Raw genomic sequence first — 13,482 nt, forward strand, 5'->3', positions numbered from 1 at the left:
GGGATATTTGGTGTTTACATAGTCATAGAACTAATTATGATGTTGGTCTTGAAAGATTAGTAAAACACGCCGGCAGTGGCTGCAGACTGTTCTAGAGACCCTCTGGTAGTGAATGAGTTTTAACTGACTGAAACTCCTGTCAAACTGTTAACATTGTGACGAGAGCTTTTCTCCAGTGTGGATACGCTGGTGTGTCTTCAGACCACTTGAAAGACTGAAACTCTTGTCACAATTTTTGCACTGAAAAGGTTTTTCTCCAGTGTGGATACGCTGGTGTTTCTTCAGGTGATCTGACTGACTGAAACTCTTGTCACAATTTTTGCACTGAAAAGGTTTTTCTCCAGTGTGGATACGCTGGTGTTTCTTCAGGTTATCTGACTGACTGAAACTCTTGTCACAATGTTTACAGTGAAAGGGTTTTTCTCCAGTGTGGATATGCTGGTGTGTCTTCAGATCACCTGACAGCCTGAAACTCTTGACACAATGTTTACACTGAAAAGGTTTTTCTCCAGTATGGATACGCTGGTGTGACTTCAGTTTACTTGACTGACTGAAACTCTTGTCGCAATGTTTACAGTGAAAGGGTTTTTCTCCAGTGTGGCTACGCTGGTGTGTCTTCAGAGTACTTGACCTACTGAAACTATTGTCACAATGTTTACACTGAAAGGGTTTTTCTCCAGTGTGGATATGCTGGTGTGTCTTCAGATCACCTGACCACCTGAAACTCTTGTCACAATGTTTACACTGAAAAGGTTTTTCTCCAGTATGGATACGCTGGTGTGTCTTCAGATCACCTGACCACCTGAAACTCTTGTCACAATGTTTACACTGAAAAGGTTTTTCTCCAGTATGGATACGCTGGTGTGTCTTCAGATCACCTGACAAACTGAAACTCTTGTCGCAATGTTTACAGTGAAAGGGTTTTTCTCCAGTGTGGATACGCTGGTGTGTCTTCAGAGTACTTGAATAAGTGAAACTCTTGTCACAATGTTTACACTGAAAGGGTTTTTCTTCAGTGTGGACACGCAGGTGTGTCTTCAGATGACCTGACAGCCTGAAACTCTTGTCACAATGTTTACACTGAAAAGGTTTTTCTCCAGTATGGATACGCTGGTGTTTCTTCAGAGTACCTAACTGACTGAAACTCTTCTCACAATGTTTACAGTGAAAGGGTTTTTCTCCAGTGTGGATACTCTGGTGTGTCTTCAGGTGTTCTGACTGACTGAAACTCTTTTCACAATGTTTACAGTGAAAGGGTTTTTCTCCAGTGTGGATACGCTGGTGTGACTTCAGTTTACTTGACTGACTGAAACTCTTGTCGCAATGTTTACAGTGAAAGGGTTTTTCTCCAGTGTGGATACGCTGGTGTGTCTTCAGAGTACTTGACTGACTGAAACTATTGTCACAATGTTTACAGTGAAAGGGTTTTTCTCCAGTGTGGATACGCTGGTGTGTTTTCAGAGTACTTGAATAAGTGAAACTCTTGTCACAATGTTGACAGTGAAAAGTTTTTTCTCCAGTGTAGACACCTCCACTTGTCTCCCCCCAATCATCTCTGTCTTCAGTGAGTTCAGTGTCAGATTCCAGTTGAACTTCAACTTCAGAGCAGTGTGAAGAGGTGTTTTCATCAACTTCACTTTTCACTGCTAGTAATGTCAACATTGACCCAACAGGTTCCTCTGGTCTTTGAAATAGTTCCTCCTGTTCATCTTTAATGTGTGGAGGCTCTGGTTCCTCCGGAAGCAGACAGGAACTCCTCTCCTGTTCAGGAGAAACTTCCTCTTTACACACAACCATGTGTTCAGTTGAGGTGCTGGCCAGAGGTGTCTTTCTGTTTTCATCATATTCAACTTTTACAGCTACTAATGTAACATCACCCTCCTCCAGTCTTTGAAATTGCGTCTCCTGTTCTTCTTTAATCTGTGGAGGTTCTAGTTTCACCTGGACCACACTGAGGCACCTCTCCTGCTGTTCCTCTTTAATCTGTGGAGGTTCTAGTTTCACCTGTACAAGACTGAGGCTCCCCTCCTGCTGTTCCTCTTTAATCTGTAGAGGTTCTAGTTTCACCTGGACCAGACTGAGGCTCCTCTCCTGCTGTTCTTCTTTAATCTGTAGAGGTTCTAGTTTCACCTGGACCAGACTGAGGCTCCCCTCCTGCTGTTCATCTTTAATCTGTAGAGGTTCTAGTTTCACCTGGACCAGACTCAGGCTCCTCTCCTGCTGAGGACACACAGGGAGGTCCTTGATATCTAGAGGAGCAGAGTGAGGTAACATAAGCAGAGAGAAATTCATTGTGTTTTCCGATTGGATAAGATTGATTCTCCTACTTACTGATTTGTAATAATGTCTAGTGTTTTAATTAATTAGCTTATCTATTTATTAGGCATGTCAGTCGATTAAAATATTTAATCGCAAATTAATCGCATATTTTTTATCCGTTCTAAATATACCTTAAATCAGTGGTTTTCAAGATTTTTCATATCAAGGTCCATTATTTATTCTGCATTTGAGCCACGGACCACCATTTGATGACATTTAGCCTTCCAGACCCAAACTAAAGAACTGTATTGATGTTGGTACAATTAGGAGAGATAACAGGCCAATGTTGATCAAAATAAATTGATAAAATAACATTAAGTAATGCATTTGTTTAACAATTATTCAACTCTTGAGTGTAAAATTTAACCAAATGGACCCACTTGGTTTCATTTTACACTCTCAAAAGTTAAAGATATATAAGTGTTCATTTGGTTACCAACCCTCCATCATTTAGCTGTGGGCCACCTGGAATCCCCTCAGGGACCACTGGTGGTCCCCGGACCACTGGTTCAGAACCACTGCTTTTCAAGTTTTAAATACTCAACATGGGAGAATGCTTGCTTTATTGCAAATGCCATGGAAGAGGGAAACAAAATCATAAACTACACACACACACACACACACACACACACACACGAGAGCCCTAGCCCCATATGTGCCCTCTCCCTACGCTCATTCTGTAGCTCCGAGATGAGGTCACACACAGGGCCCCTCCCACCCCGTTCAGAAACGGCGCATGTTTCCACAAGGAACGATTCTTACCCTTTTCTAAACAATGAATCGAAAACGTGAAGCGGTAGAAAGGGTTTACACCAATTCAAACTTAGCAACGTCCAAGAAAATCCGAGTTTAAACGGTCACGAGCGTTACAGCGGTTGGTTTAGTCAGCCGCTTCCATGTTTATCAAGGGATTTGTGCGCGTGCGCGTGTATGTCGAGTGAACTGAAGTCAGTTGGAAATTTTCGACCAGGGGAGACGCCGGGGAGGCGCTAAAGCTTTTCAACTTCCTTGAAAAACATGCTAAACAACCGCTAGACCCTTGTGTAACCGTTTAAAGTTGGATTTTCTTGGACGTTGCTAAGTTTGAATTAGTGTAAACCCTTTCTACCGCTTCACGTTTTCGATTCATTGTTTAGAAAAGGGTAAGAATCGTTCCTTGTTGAAACATGCACCGTTTCTGAACGGGGTGGGAGGGGCCCTGTGTGTGACCTCATCTAGGAGCTACAGAATGAGCGTAGGGAGAGGGCACATATGGGGCTAACGAGATCCCCTGCCCCTCTCTCTCTCCTGCAAGTCAACATTAGCTTTAGCACTCATTAGCATGGTCTGTGTAGCATGATTAGCATCAAGCTTTCACAACTAACTAACTAACTATGTTTGTCAACCAAAACTGCCAGAGTTTTGCCCACTTCAAAGAGCTTCTGATCTAACACATTGTGAAGCAAATTAATTAATAACGAGCCCAGCGGAGGCATTCAGCCTAGCTGACGTGACGACTGCTCACAGCTCAACTGACAACTGCCCAGTTCCCTGGCGGTCCGGAGTCCGGACTGAGTGGGAATGGTAGAGAGAGAGTGGGGGGGGGGGGGGGGGGGATGAGAGAGAGGCGGGGCTATTGGAATCTGCCTGCCTGCATTCACATGTATGCGTCTCTCAACCGTTCTGTCAAACTTCACCGTGCATTAATCGCGCGTTAATTAAATTAACGCTGATTAAAAGGACTTTGAGTTAACGCACGATTAACGCGTTAACTTTGACAGCCTTACTATTTATATATCTATGAATGGTATAGATGCTTTGACTTTTTACAGGGGCCAGCTCCAAATTGCAGGCACCTGTAAGTGCTCTTTTAGAGCAGTTATATACTTTATAAGGACAGTAAGTATTCACATTTATTTATTACTGTTGGTAGGGCGTTCCACATTTCTTAATAACTATTGGCACGGAGAACAACTCTTCTTTATGACTGTTGGTAGGGTGTTCTAAATTTCTTTACGACTGATTGTTTTATAACAATCAGCAGGCGCTACCCCACACCGTCACTTTCCAGGGGGCCGGATCATTTATATATTATGTTTTACAATTCTTCGACGTATAAACACGTTTGTCAGTGAGAAAAGGGCATGGCAGCAGAAAGACCGTCGGTGTCATCTCATCTCTGTTCATTTAATGTCACACAGTCACAGTAAGTAACCTGAAACTGGCACGTGTGTTACAGCCCAATGTATACTAGTCGTAGGACAGGGTCGTGTGCCGAAAATAGCAGATCTACAAGCTTACGGCGCATTGCAAGCTTGTACATCTGCTACTTTTGACATGTGGCTCGCTGTACGGTGAAGTATATTTCCAGCTGGGGTGTGGAGCTGTTCTCACATTAATTCATTTTCTATCGTTATCAATTTTTGGGCTGACAGTGGCAAATAGGAACGTTTTGGCATATCATCCAACCGTAGTAGAGTGAGTTTGAGACCAGTCTCCAGCTGTTAACTTATTATTTAATATTTTTTAGACCAGTCTCCAATAATCATGTGACAGTGCACCCAACACATAAGTCACGTGACATGGCTTGGCCGCCGATGAGTGAGTGCTTAAATGATTATTTCTATTCCTGTTTCATCACTTGTTTCTCATGACTGCAAGCTGAATCAGTTCATTATTAGAGCAGTGTTATGATCATGTCTGGTTGGAGTGTCCTGGTCGAGAATGTAAACATAGGCTAGACTAAGGCAGATAAGGGGTGGTGTTGGCGGGGGAAATTATGTTTACTGAGGAAGGAGACTGGTCAGCCAAAAAGAGCTTTGTGTCTGTGAGATTTATTTTACATTCTCCTGGAACTGTGTGTCTAGTCTTTTCCAAAACTTGTGTCAGACTCCCGAACCATTTTGAGGTGATAGATAGGACATACTCCATCTGTCTCTCTTTTCACCACTTCTGATGTATTACACTCTCAGCTCATTTGTGTGTCCAATCATTATAATATTATTGTCATCTGTTGTTGTATCAAATAAACCTACAAAAGACATTTAGTAGCATTCTTCATTCCCTCAGAGGAATACAATACATTTCAGCTACCATATCACAAACCACGCCCCCCTAGATGACACACTTTGAATCCAAGGTACAACAGGACAGTTACAGAGGAGCACATGTTTAACTAGCTGTAAATAAAAAACGGTACATACTTATCCGGTACAGTTTTACTACAGGTTGCAGTGTTGCATCAAACAGTCCATGTCCCAGGTCCATCTCCCGCTGTTCCTCTGACCGTGCTAAATGTCTTTTGGAGGCCATCTCTCCTGATGGCGTGAGATCTCCTCTTGTGGTGCTCTGTGGAAATCACAAACAGAAGAGAATGTTTAGTTATCATTTCTGTCTGTGGGCATGTGGGTTTATAATTACATGGCTTGGTTGAATGCTTGATTCTGATTCGTCAATCGCAGAATTCAGTGGTGTCTTATATCTTGATAACAGACCGCTGCGCTCTATAACAGACCGCTGCCTAATCAAACCCTCGGAGCACCTGGCTGCAGCCGCTAGATTTACTGCCGTTTCCAACATGACAGCCATGTAAACACACAATGTACCTTATTCTTATTTGTACTTTTTATGTTTTGTGTAAACACTGTATATGTTTGTTTTGTCTCTGTTAAATGCACTTCACTGTTTTAGCAGTATACAGTTTTGTGTGAACCCCAGGAAGACTAGCGACCACTTTGTGGAAGCTAATGGGGATCCGAATAAACAATGTAATTTACAGCTAAACATTGCTCTCAAAAATGTTTTTGAAAACATTTGAGCGAGAAATAGACAAAGCAGTACCCGAACATGGATTCTATTTGATCAACTCAATTCAATTCAATGGGCTTTATTGGCATGAGAAAACATACGTTTACATTGCCAAAGCAGAAAGCACAATACAACAATACAGCAATAAAATAAAAAATAAAAAAAAATACATTTGCACGTCAGAATCTTCAATAGATCAATTTCTATATTGTACCAAGGTCACTGGATGCAGGTATAGTGCAGGAATATACACAATGATTAGTCTTTAGGGTGGTTGTGTTCCGTTTGATATCCTTCTCCTATCACAGCAACTCACAAATCTTGCTGCTGTGTTTGCACATTGTTTTTGTCATTGGTCATGTTTTCAAAATCTCCGTGTGTGGTTGTAATCTGTGGGAAGTATGTGTCTCTGATGTCTTGGTACAATGGACAGATGGTTAGGAAGCTCGGTTTCCACTTCATTTTGTGTGCAGTGGGTGCATAGTCTGTCTTCTCTCGGGATACAGGTCTGCCTATGACGGCCTTTCTCGATCGCAAGACTGTGCTCACCGAGTCTGTACCTAGTTAGGATTTTTCTTTGTTTTGGGTCGGTCACGGTGCTCAGGTATTCTGCCACTGCGTATTCTCTGTTTAGGGCCAGATAGCATTCTAGTTTACTCTGCTTTTGTGTTGCTTCTTTCCAATGTGTCAGGTAGTTTTCCTTTTGCTGTTTTATAATTTGGTTTAGTCCAATGGGTTTTCTATCTCGTGGCTCTGTTTGTGTTTGTGCCCGGAGTTCCAGGGCCAGCTGGCTGAGGGGGCATCTCTCTAGAGTTTCGCTGTGTGTGAGTGCCTTGTTATGGAGTGCGTCTAGGTCACTTTCTTTTAGGTGGTTGTAGAACTTAAGTGCTCTCTTTTTTATTTTGATTATGAGTGGGTATCGTCCTAATTCTGCCCTGCATGCATTATTTGGTGTTTTTCGCTGGGTACGGAGAATGGATTTGCAGAATTCTGTGTGTAGGGTCTCGGTTTGGTGTTTATCCCATTTTTCAAGGTCATGGTTTGCTAATGGTCCCCAGATCTCACAACCATAGAGGGAAATTGGTTATATTACAGAGTCCAGTATTTTAAGCCAGGTTTTTATTGGGATGTTTATTTTGATGTTTCTTTTGATAGCATAGAATGCCCTTCTTGCCTTGTCTCTCAGGTCCTTTACAGCTTGGTTGTAGTTCCCTGTGCTGCTGATGTTTAGGCCAAGGTAGGTATAGTTTTTTGTTTGTTCTAGTGGGATTGTATTTAGGAAAAATTGATGGTTTTGGCAGCTGGATCTTTTTTGAAATATCATGATTTTAGTCTTAGTTAGGTTCACTGTCAGGGCCCATGTCTGGGAGAATTTGTGTAGGAGATCAAGTTGCTGCTGTAGTCCTTCCTTGGTTGGAGACAGCAGCAGCAGGTCATCTGTGAAAAGTAAGCATTTGATTTCTGTGTTTGCCAAGGGGATGCCTGGAGCTGTAGACTGTTCTAATGTTTTTGCTAATTCGTTGATATATATGTTGAAGAGTGTTGGACTCAGGCTGCATCCCTGTCTAACTCCTCGGCTTTGGGGGAAAACGTCTGTGTGCTTTTCGCCTATTTTAACTGCGCATTTGTTGTTAGTGTACATTGATTTTATGATGTCATAGGTTTTCCCCACCAATGTCACTTTAACAGTTTGTACATCAGACCCTCCTGCCAAATTGAATCGAATGCTTTTTTGAAGTCGACAAAGCATGAGAATAATTTGCTTTTGTTTATTTGGTTGTCAATTAGGGTGTTTAGAGTTTAAATGTGGTCTGTTGTGCGATATTTTGGTAGAAAGCCAATTTGTGATTTGCTCAGGACATTGCTTTCTGTGAGGAAGTTTAGAATTCTGTGGTTGAGGATCATGCAGAGGATCTTTCCGAGGTTGCTGTTTACACAGATCCCGCGGTAGTTATTTGGGTCATGTTTGTCTCCACTTTTGTGGAGTGGCGTTATCAGCCCTTGGTTCTGTGTGCTGGGGAAGATCCCAGAGCTGAGCACGATATTTAGGAGTTTTAGTATGGCCAGTTGGAATTTGAGGTCGGTGAATTGTATCATTTCATTTAGAATACCGTCTGCCCCACAGGCCTTCTTGGTTTTAAGTGTTTTTGTCTTTTGTCTTGTAGTTATTTTAAGTTGATTTGGGAATCTAGTGGATTCTGGTAGTCTTTTATGGCTGACTAGGTTTTGTAGTATATCTTTTATTTGTTTTTGCTCTTTGTTCTTCTCGATTGGGCCAAAGAGGCTAGAAAAATGGTTCACCCATATATCTCCATTTTGGATGGGTAGTTCGTCCTGTTTTAGCTTATTAAGTCTGTTCCAGTTTTCTCAGAAGCGGTTTGTCTGTATGGAATCCTCAATATCTTGCAGTTGGTTTCTAACATGTTGATCTCTTTTTTCTCTTACTGTATTCTTGTATTGTTTCAGTGACAATACAACTCATGTGACATCCTTGTTTTCCGACAGTGCTGCAGCTGGGCAGACACCGGCCAGTGCGACACTTATGGAATACTTTCATTACCAAGCAAAGAAATAGCTTGTTTTGTTGTGTTTTGTATTAATGTATGTATTAAGTAGCCATGTAATAAGTGTGATAATGTATGGCTGAGTGAGTGGTCAGTGTTTATAGATTAATCACCTTCCGGCTGATTAACCTCCTCCGCTCTGCGTCCGTGGTTAATCAGCCTGTCGGTGATTTATCTATCAACAATGACCACTCAGCCATACATTATCCCTTACATAATCATTATATAATGATTTTCATGATGGCGAGATGGAATCTGATGATGCCCTATAGCCTACCTGGACTTTAACGCATAGCTTCAGTACACCCGACACCGGCCGGTTAAGCCGAAACGTTGTTTCTTTGTCTTATTAATAAATAATTTTGGGAGCTTTTAAAACGGTATGCGGATCTCCTATTATTGTTCATAGTTATCTTTCAGCAAACTGAATGATAACAGCATCCTGACATGCTGTGCCCATCACCATCGGACATACCGGTAGATGCTTTACACACACGCCGGACTGGCTGGCTGGCACGCACACACAGGTTTCAACAATGTAGAACGGAACCATGTGCAAGCGCGCGCACACACACGACACACACAGGTTTCAACAATGTAGAACGGAACAATGTGCAAGCACGCGCACACACACACAGGTTTCAAAAATGTAGAACGGAACAATGTGCAAGCGCGCACACACACACACACACACACACACACACACACACACACACACACACACAGAGGGGGGGGGGCGATCTCCCCACTTCCACACCACAGCGGAACACTCAGCTGCGATCCACGCAAACACACACACACACACACACACACACACGGGGGGGGGGGGGGGCGATCTCCCCATTTCCACACCACAGCGGAACACTCAGCTGCGATCCACGCAAACACACACACACACACAGAGAGAGGGGGGGGGGGGGGGGGGGGGGGCGATCTCCCCACTTCCACACCACAGCGGAACACTCAGCTGCGATCCACGCAAACACACACACACACACACACACGGGGGGGGGGCGATCTCCCCACTTCCACACCACAGCGCAACACTCAGGGGCTGCCTTCACGAGGACGTCGCGGGCTGTTCCCCGCCTAAGTTTTGTGAACGATATAACACTTTACTGCGTCTACATTGCGGTTATGTTAATTATGTACGACGTCCACTCGAGACCGGTAAACTGCTTCGTTTTCAAGATAAAGATGCAGTACACATGGCTGGCCTGTGTTTTTTTGATGGCCATCAAAAAAAAGAAAAAGCTTCTAAAAGTAGGAAAGCGTTGGTATTTCACACAGGTGTTGCCAAATAACTAATTATCTTGATCAGATGCGCATATGACATATCTAGGTCATATCAATTTAATGAGCAGAGCAGTGCTGCTTCTCTCTCTGAGTCTGCACACACTGACTGACCAGCTAAAGTGTATGCCTACTAAACCATAATATATGACAAACCTTGGATTAATTCTTCTGAAAACAGCAGCAAGCACAAAGTAAGTGTGAGAGAGAGAGGGAGAGAGAGAGTGTGTGAGAGAGAGAGAGAGAGAGAGAGAGAGAGAGAGAGAGAGAGAGAGAGAGAGCGAGAGAGAGCGTGCGCGACCCTTCTCTCGGTCAGATCATCATACACAGCTCACAACGAGGAGCGGCATGGTACATTGTGAATTTATGAGTTTGACTTTGGAGATTGAAATATATATATTCGCTGGTGCGCAACACCTCTGAATGTCAGATAATTGCTTGATTCCTTCCACCTGCTGGCAGCACAGTGCTAATCATTGCCTATTTTTTAACACGCAGCATCTCTCTCTCTCTCTCTCTTTGTGACTGTGAGACTGACACAGACGCGGTCAATAATATATAGCATAAATAATAGGCCAAATATAACACTTTCCCTCTATCTGTGATCAGCTCCTCACACACAACTCCTCTCTCGTGCATGCCTGCTCAATTGTTTGCGTGCGTGCGGGCTGCAGATCGGCTATTTTTGGAGAAGAGATTTATAGACATTATGTGCAAATATAAAATAGCTGTGATACTTATATGTAAGTGGTTATGGTGAAATAAACCATTAACACTAGTTAGTTTGGAGGGGGCGAGGGGACTATGACATCACCGTTTCAGCAAATTAGGCGGCATTCGCTGTACACACGGAGACGTGAAAGTCGCGTCTCCAAACTTTCCCACTCTGGAAGGTAGTTTCAAAATTAGCCGTTAAAGTCCCCCAAAACGCCGTCTCCGTGTGACAAAAAGGGCAGATCGGCTAATTACTTGCCCGAGAAACACCGAAATCGTCCTCATCTGGATGGCCCCTCAGCTGCGATCCACACACACACACACACACACACACACACACACACACACACACACACACACACACACACACACACACACACACACACACACACACACACACACACACACACACACACACACACACACACACACACGTTGAGAGCTTGTAGATCAGCTATTTTTTTACACACACACACATACACACACACAGAGAGAGAGAGGGGGGCGATCCCCCCCCCCCCCCCCACACACACACACACACGTTCCGAGTTCCGACCTACCTGATCTCTACATCTCAAAACAATAGTCCAATGTATTATGTCCATCATAATGTCCTGCAGCATACTCCACTGGGAAAAGTATGCATTGTATTCTCCAGCATTCTCCCTTGCGACAAGAATCGATCGATCTAGACATGTGGCTGCCCCGTAAAACGTATGACAAAAAATAGCAGACCTACAAGCTCATAGCGCGCAACCGAGTGGCTATACTTTGCGACGAATCCATTATCATCATGACAGCTCCAAGCTCAGCGTCCCTGTCCATGGGTTTCACCGTAAAACATATGATAATAAATAAAAGTAGACTCTCGTCTGACTTTACGACTTTCCGAGACTGACTGATGCATATTCAGCCCATACCTGGAACGTCTCCACTGGAGACTCTCCAGCCATGGGATCATTGCCATTGGGGCATGACAGATACCTGGTATTGCTTACAGTCCATAGTTCAACCGACCACACACGCAACAACCAGAAAAAAAAAAAAAAATCACACCATGGCGTGAAGTGAGCGGCGCTTTGGAGTAAAGCACCTCCTTCCTGTGTGTGTGTGTGTGTGTGTGTGTGTGTGTGTGTGTGGGGGGGGGGGGGGGGGGGGGGGGTATGATTATAGCTGGCAGCTCATACAACATGTACATGTTGTACATGTACATGACTTTCATGTACATGACTTTTTTTTTTTTTCATGTCATGTAAGCAGGGAATCATAGCTTCAAATTGACATATTGGTTGTTCAGTTTGACCTACCAGTTTTGGAGATATGGCAAATCTGGTCACATATATGCATTTCTTTGAAATAAACAGTTTTTCTTTTTCTTCTACTTGGGCTACATATCCATGCCATATATCAAAATAAACCTTAGGATGTCAAGTTTAATTTAGAAAAATAAAAAAGTTTCTAGCATGTACCATTGTGAAAATATTAGGCTCTGAAAGCAGCACTGTATTTTGGAAATGTGACACCAATCTGGTTTGACCGCTTATATTTATGATTATATAATATAATGGTACATGCTAGAAACTTATTTTCTTTTTTTGAATTAAAGTAGACAAAATTATCTTTAATTTGATATATGGCATGGGTATGTAGCCATAATAGAACCTAGCCTATATAGCTAACTGAAACTAACTGAAACTAAATCGGCTGTAACTTGGAACATTGAAAAATCAATGTGAAAACAAGTTTTATTCAACAACAGAGTTAGTTATCAACAGAGTTAGTTATCAACTCAGTTTATTTTTTCTATGAAAGAAGACATTCTCCTTCTTCTTTTGATATATTCCATGTCCTTATAACCCCACCAGAGAATATTCTATAAATAAAAAGGTTGGTATGCCAATTTGCATTGGCAGTAGAAAATACAGGTAGAAAATACCTCCAAACTAACCAGTGTTAATGGTTTATTTCACCATAACCACTTACATATAAGTATCACAGCTATTTTATATTTGCACATAATGTCTATAAATCTCTTCTCCAAAAATAGCCGATCTGCAGCCCGCACGCACACAAACAGTTGCTGAAATTGAGCAGGCATGCACGAGAGAGGAGTTGTGTGTGAGGAGCTGATCACAGATAGAGGGAAAGTGTTATATTTGGCCTATTATTTATGCTATATATTATTGACCGCGTCTGTGTCAGACGCAGTCACAGTCACAGAGAGAGAGAGAGATGCTGCGTGTTAAAAAATAGAAGGGGCTCTCTGGCTCTCTCTCTCTCTCTCTCTCTCTCTCTCTCTCTCTCTCTCTCTCTCTCTCTCTCTCTCATCTCTCTCTCTCTCTCTCTCTCTCTCTCTCTCTCTCTCTCTCTCTCTCTCTCTCTCTCTCTCTCTCTCTCTCTCTCTCTCTCTCTCTCTCTCTCTCTCTCTCTCTCTCTCTCTCTCTCTCTCTCTCTCTCTCTCTCTCTCTCTCTCAAGAATTAATCCAAGGTTTGTCATATATTATGGTTTAGTAGGCATACACTTTAGCTGGTCAGTCAGTGTGTGCAGACTCAGAGAGAGAAGCAGCACTGCTCTGCTCATTAAATTGATATGACGCATATGCGCATCTGATCAAGATAATTAGTTATTTGGCAACACCTGTGTGAAATACCAACGCTTTCATATAGCCTACTTTAGAATAAGCCCTTTCTTTTTTTGTGGCCATCTACAGGCCAGCCATGTGTACTGCATCTTTCTATTGAAAACGAAGCAGTTTACCGGTCTCGAGTGGACGTCGTACATAATTAACATAACCGCAATGTAGAC

The sequence above is a fragment of the Electrona antarctica genome (genome assembly GCF_951216825.1).
Source record: "Electrona antarctica genome assembly, chromosome: 1".
Classification (NCBI taxonomy): domain Eukaryota; kingdom Metazoa; phylum Chordata; class Actinopteri; order Myctophiformes; family Myctophidae; genus Electrona; species Electrona antarctica.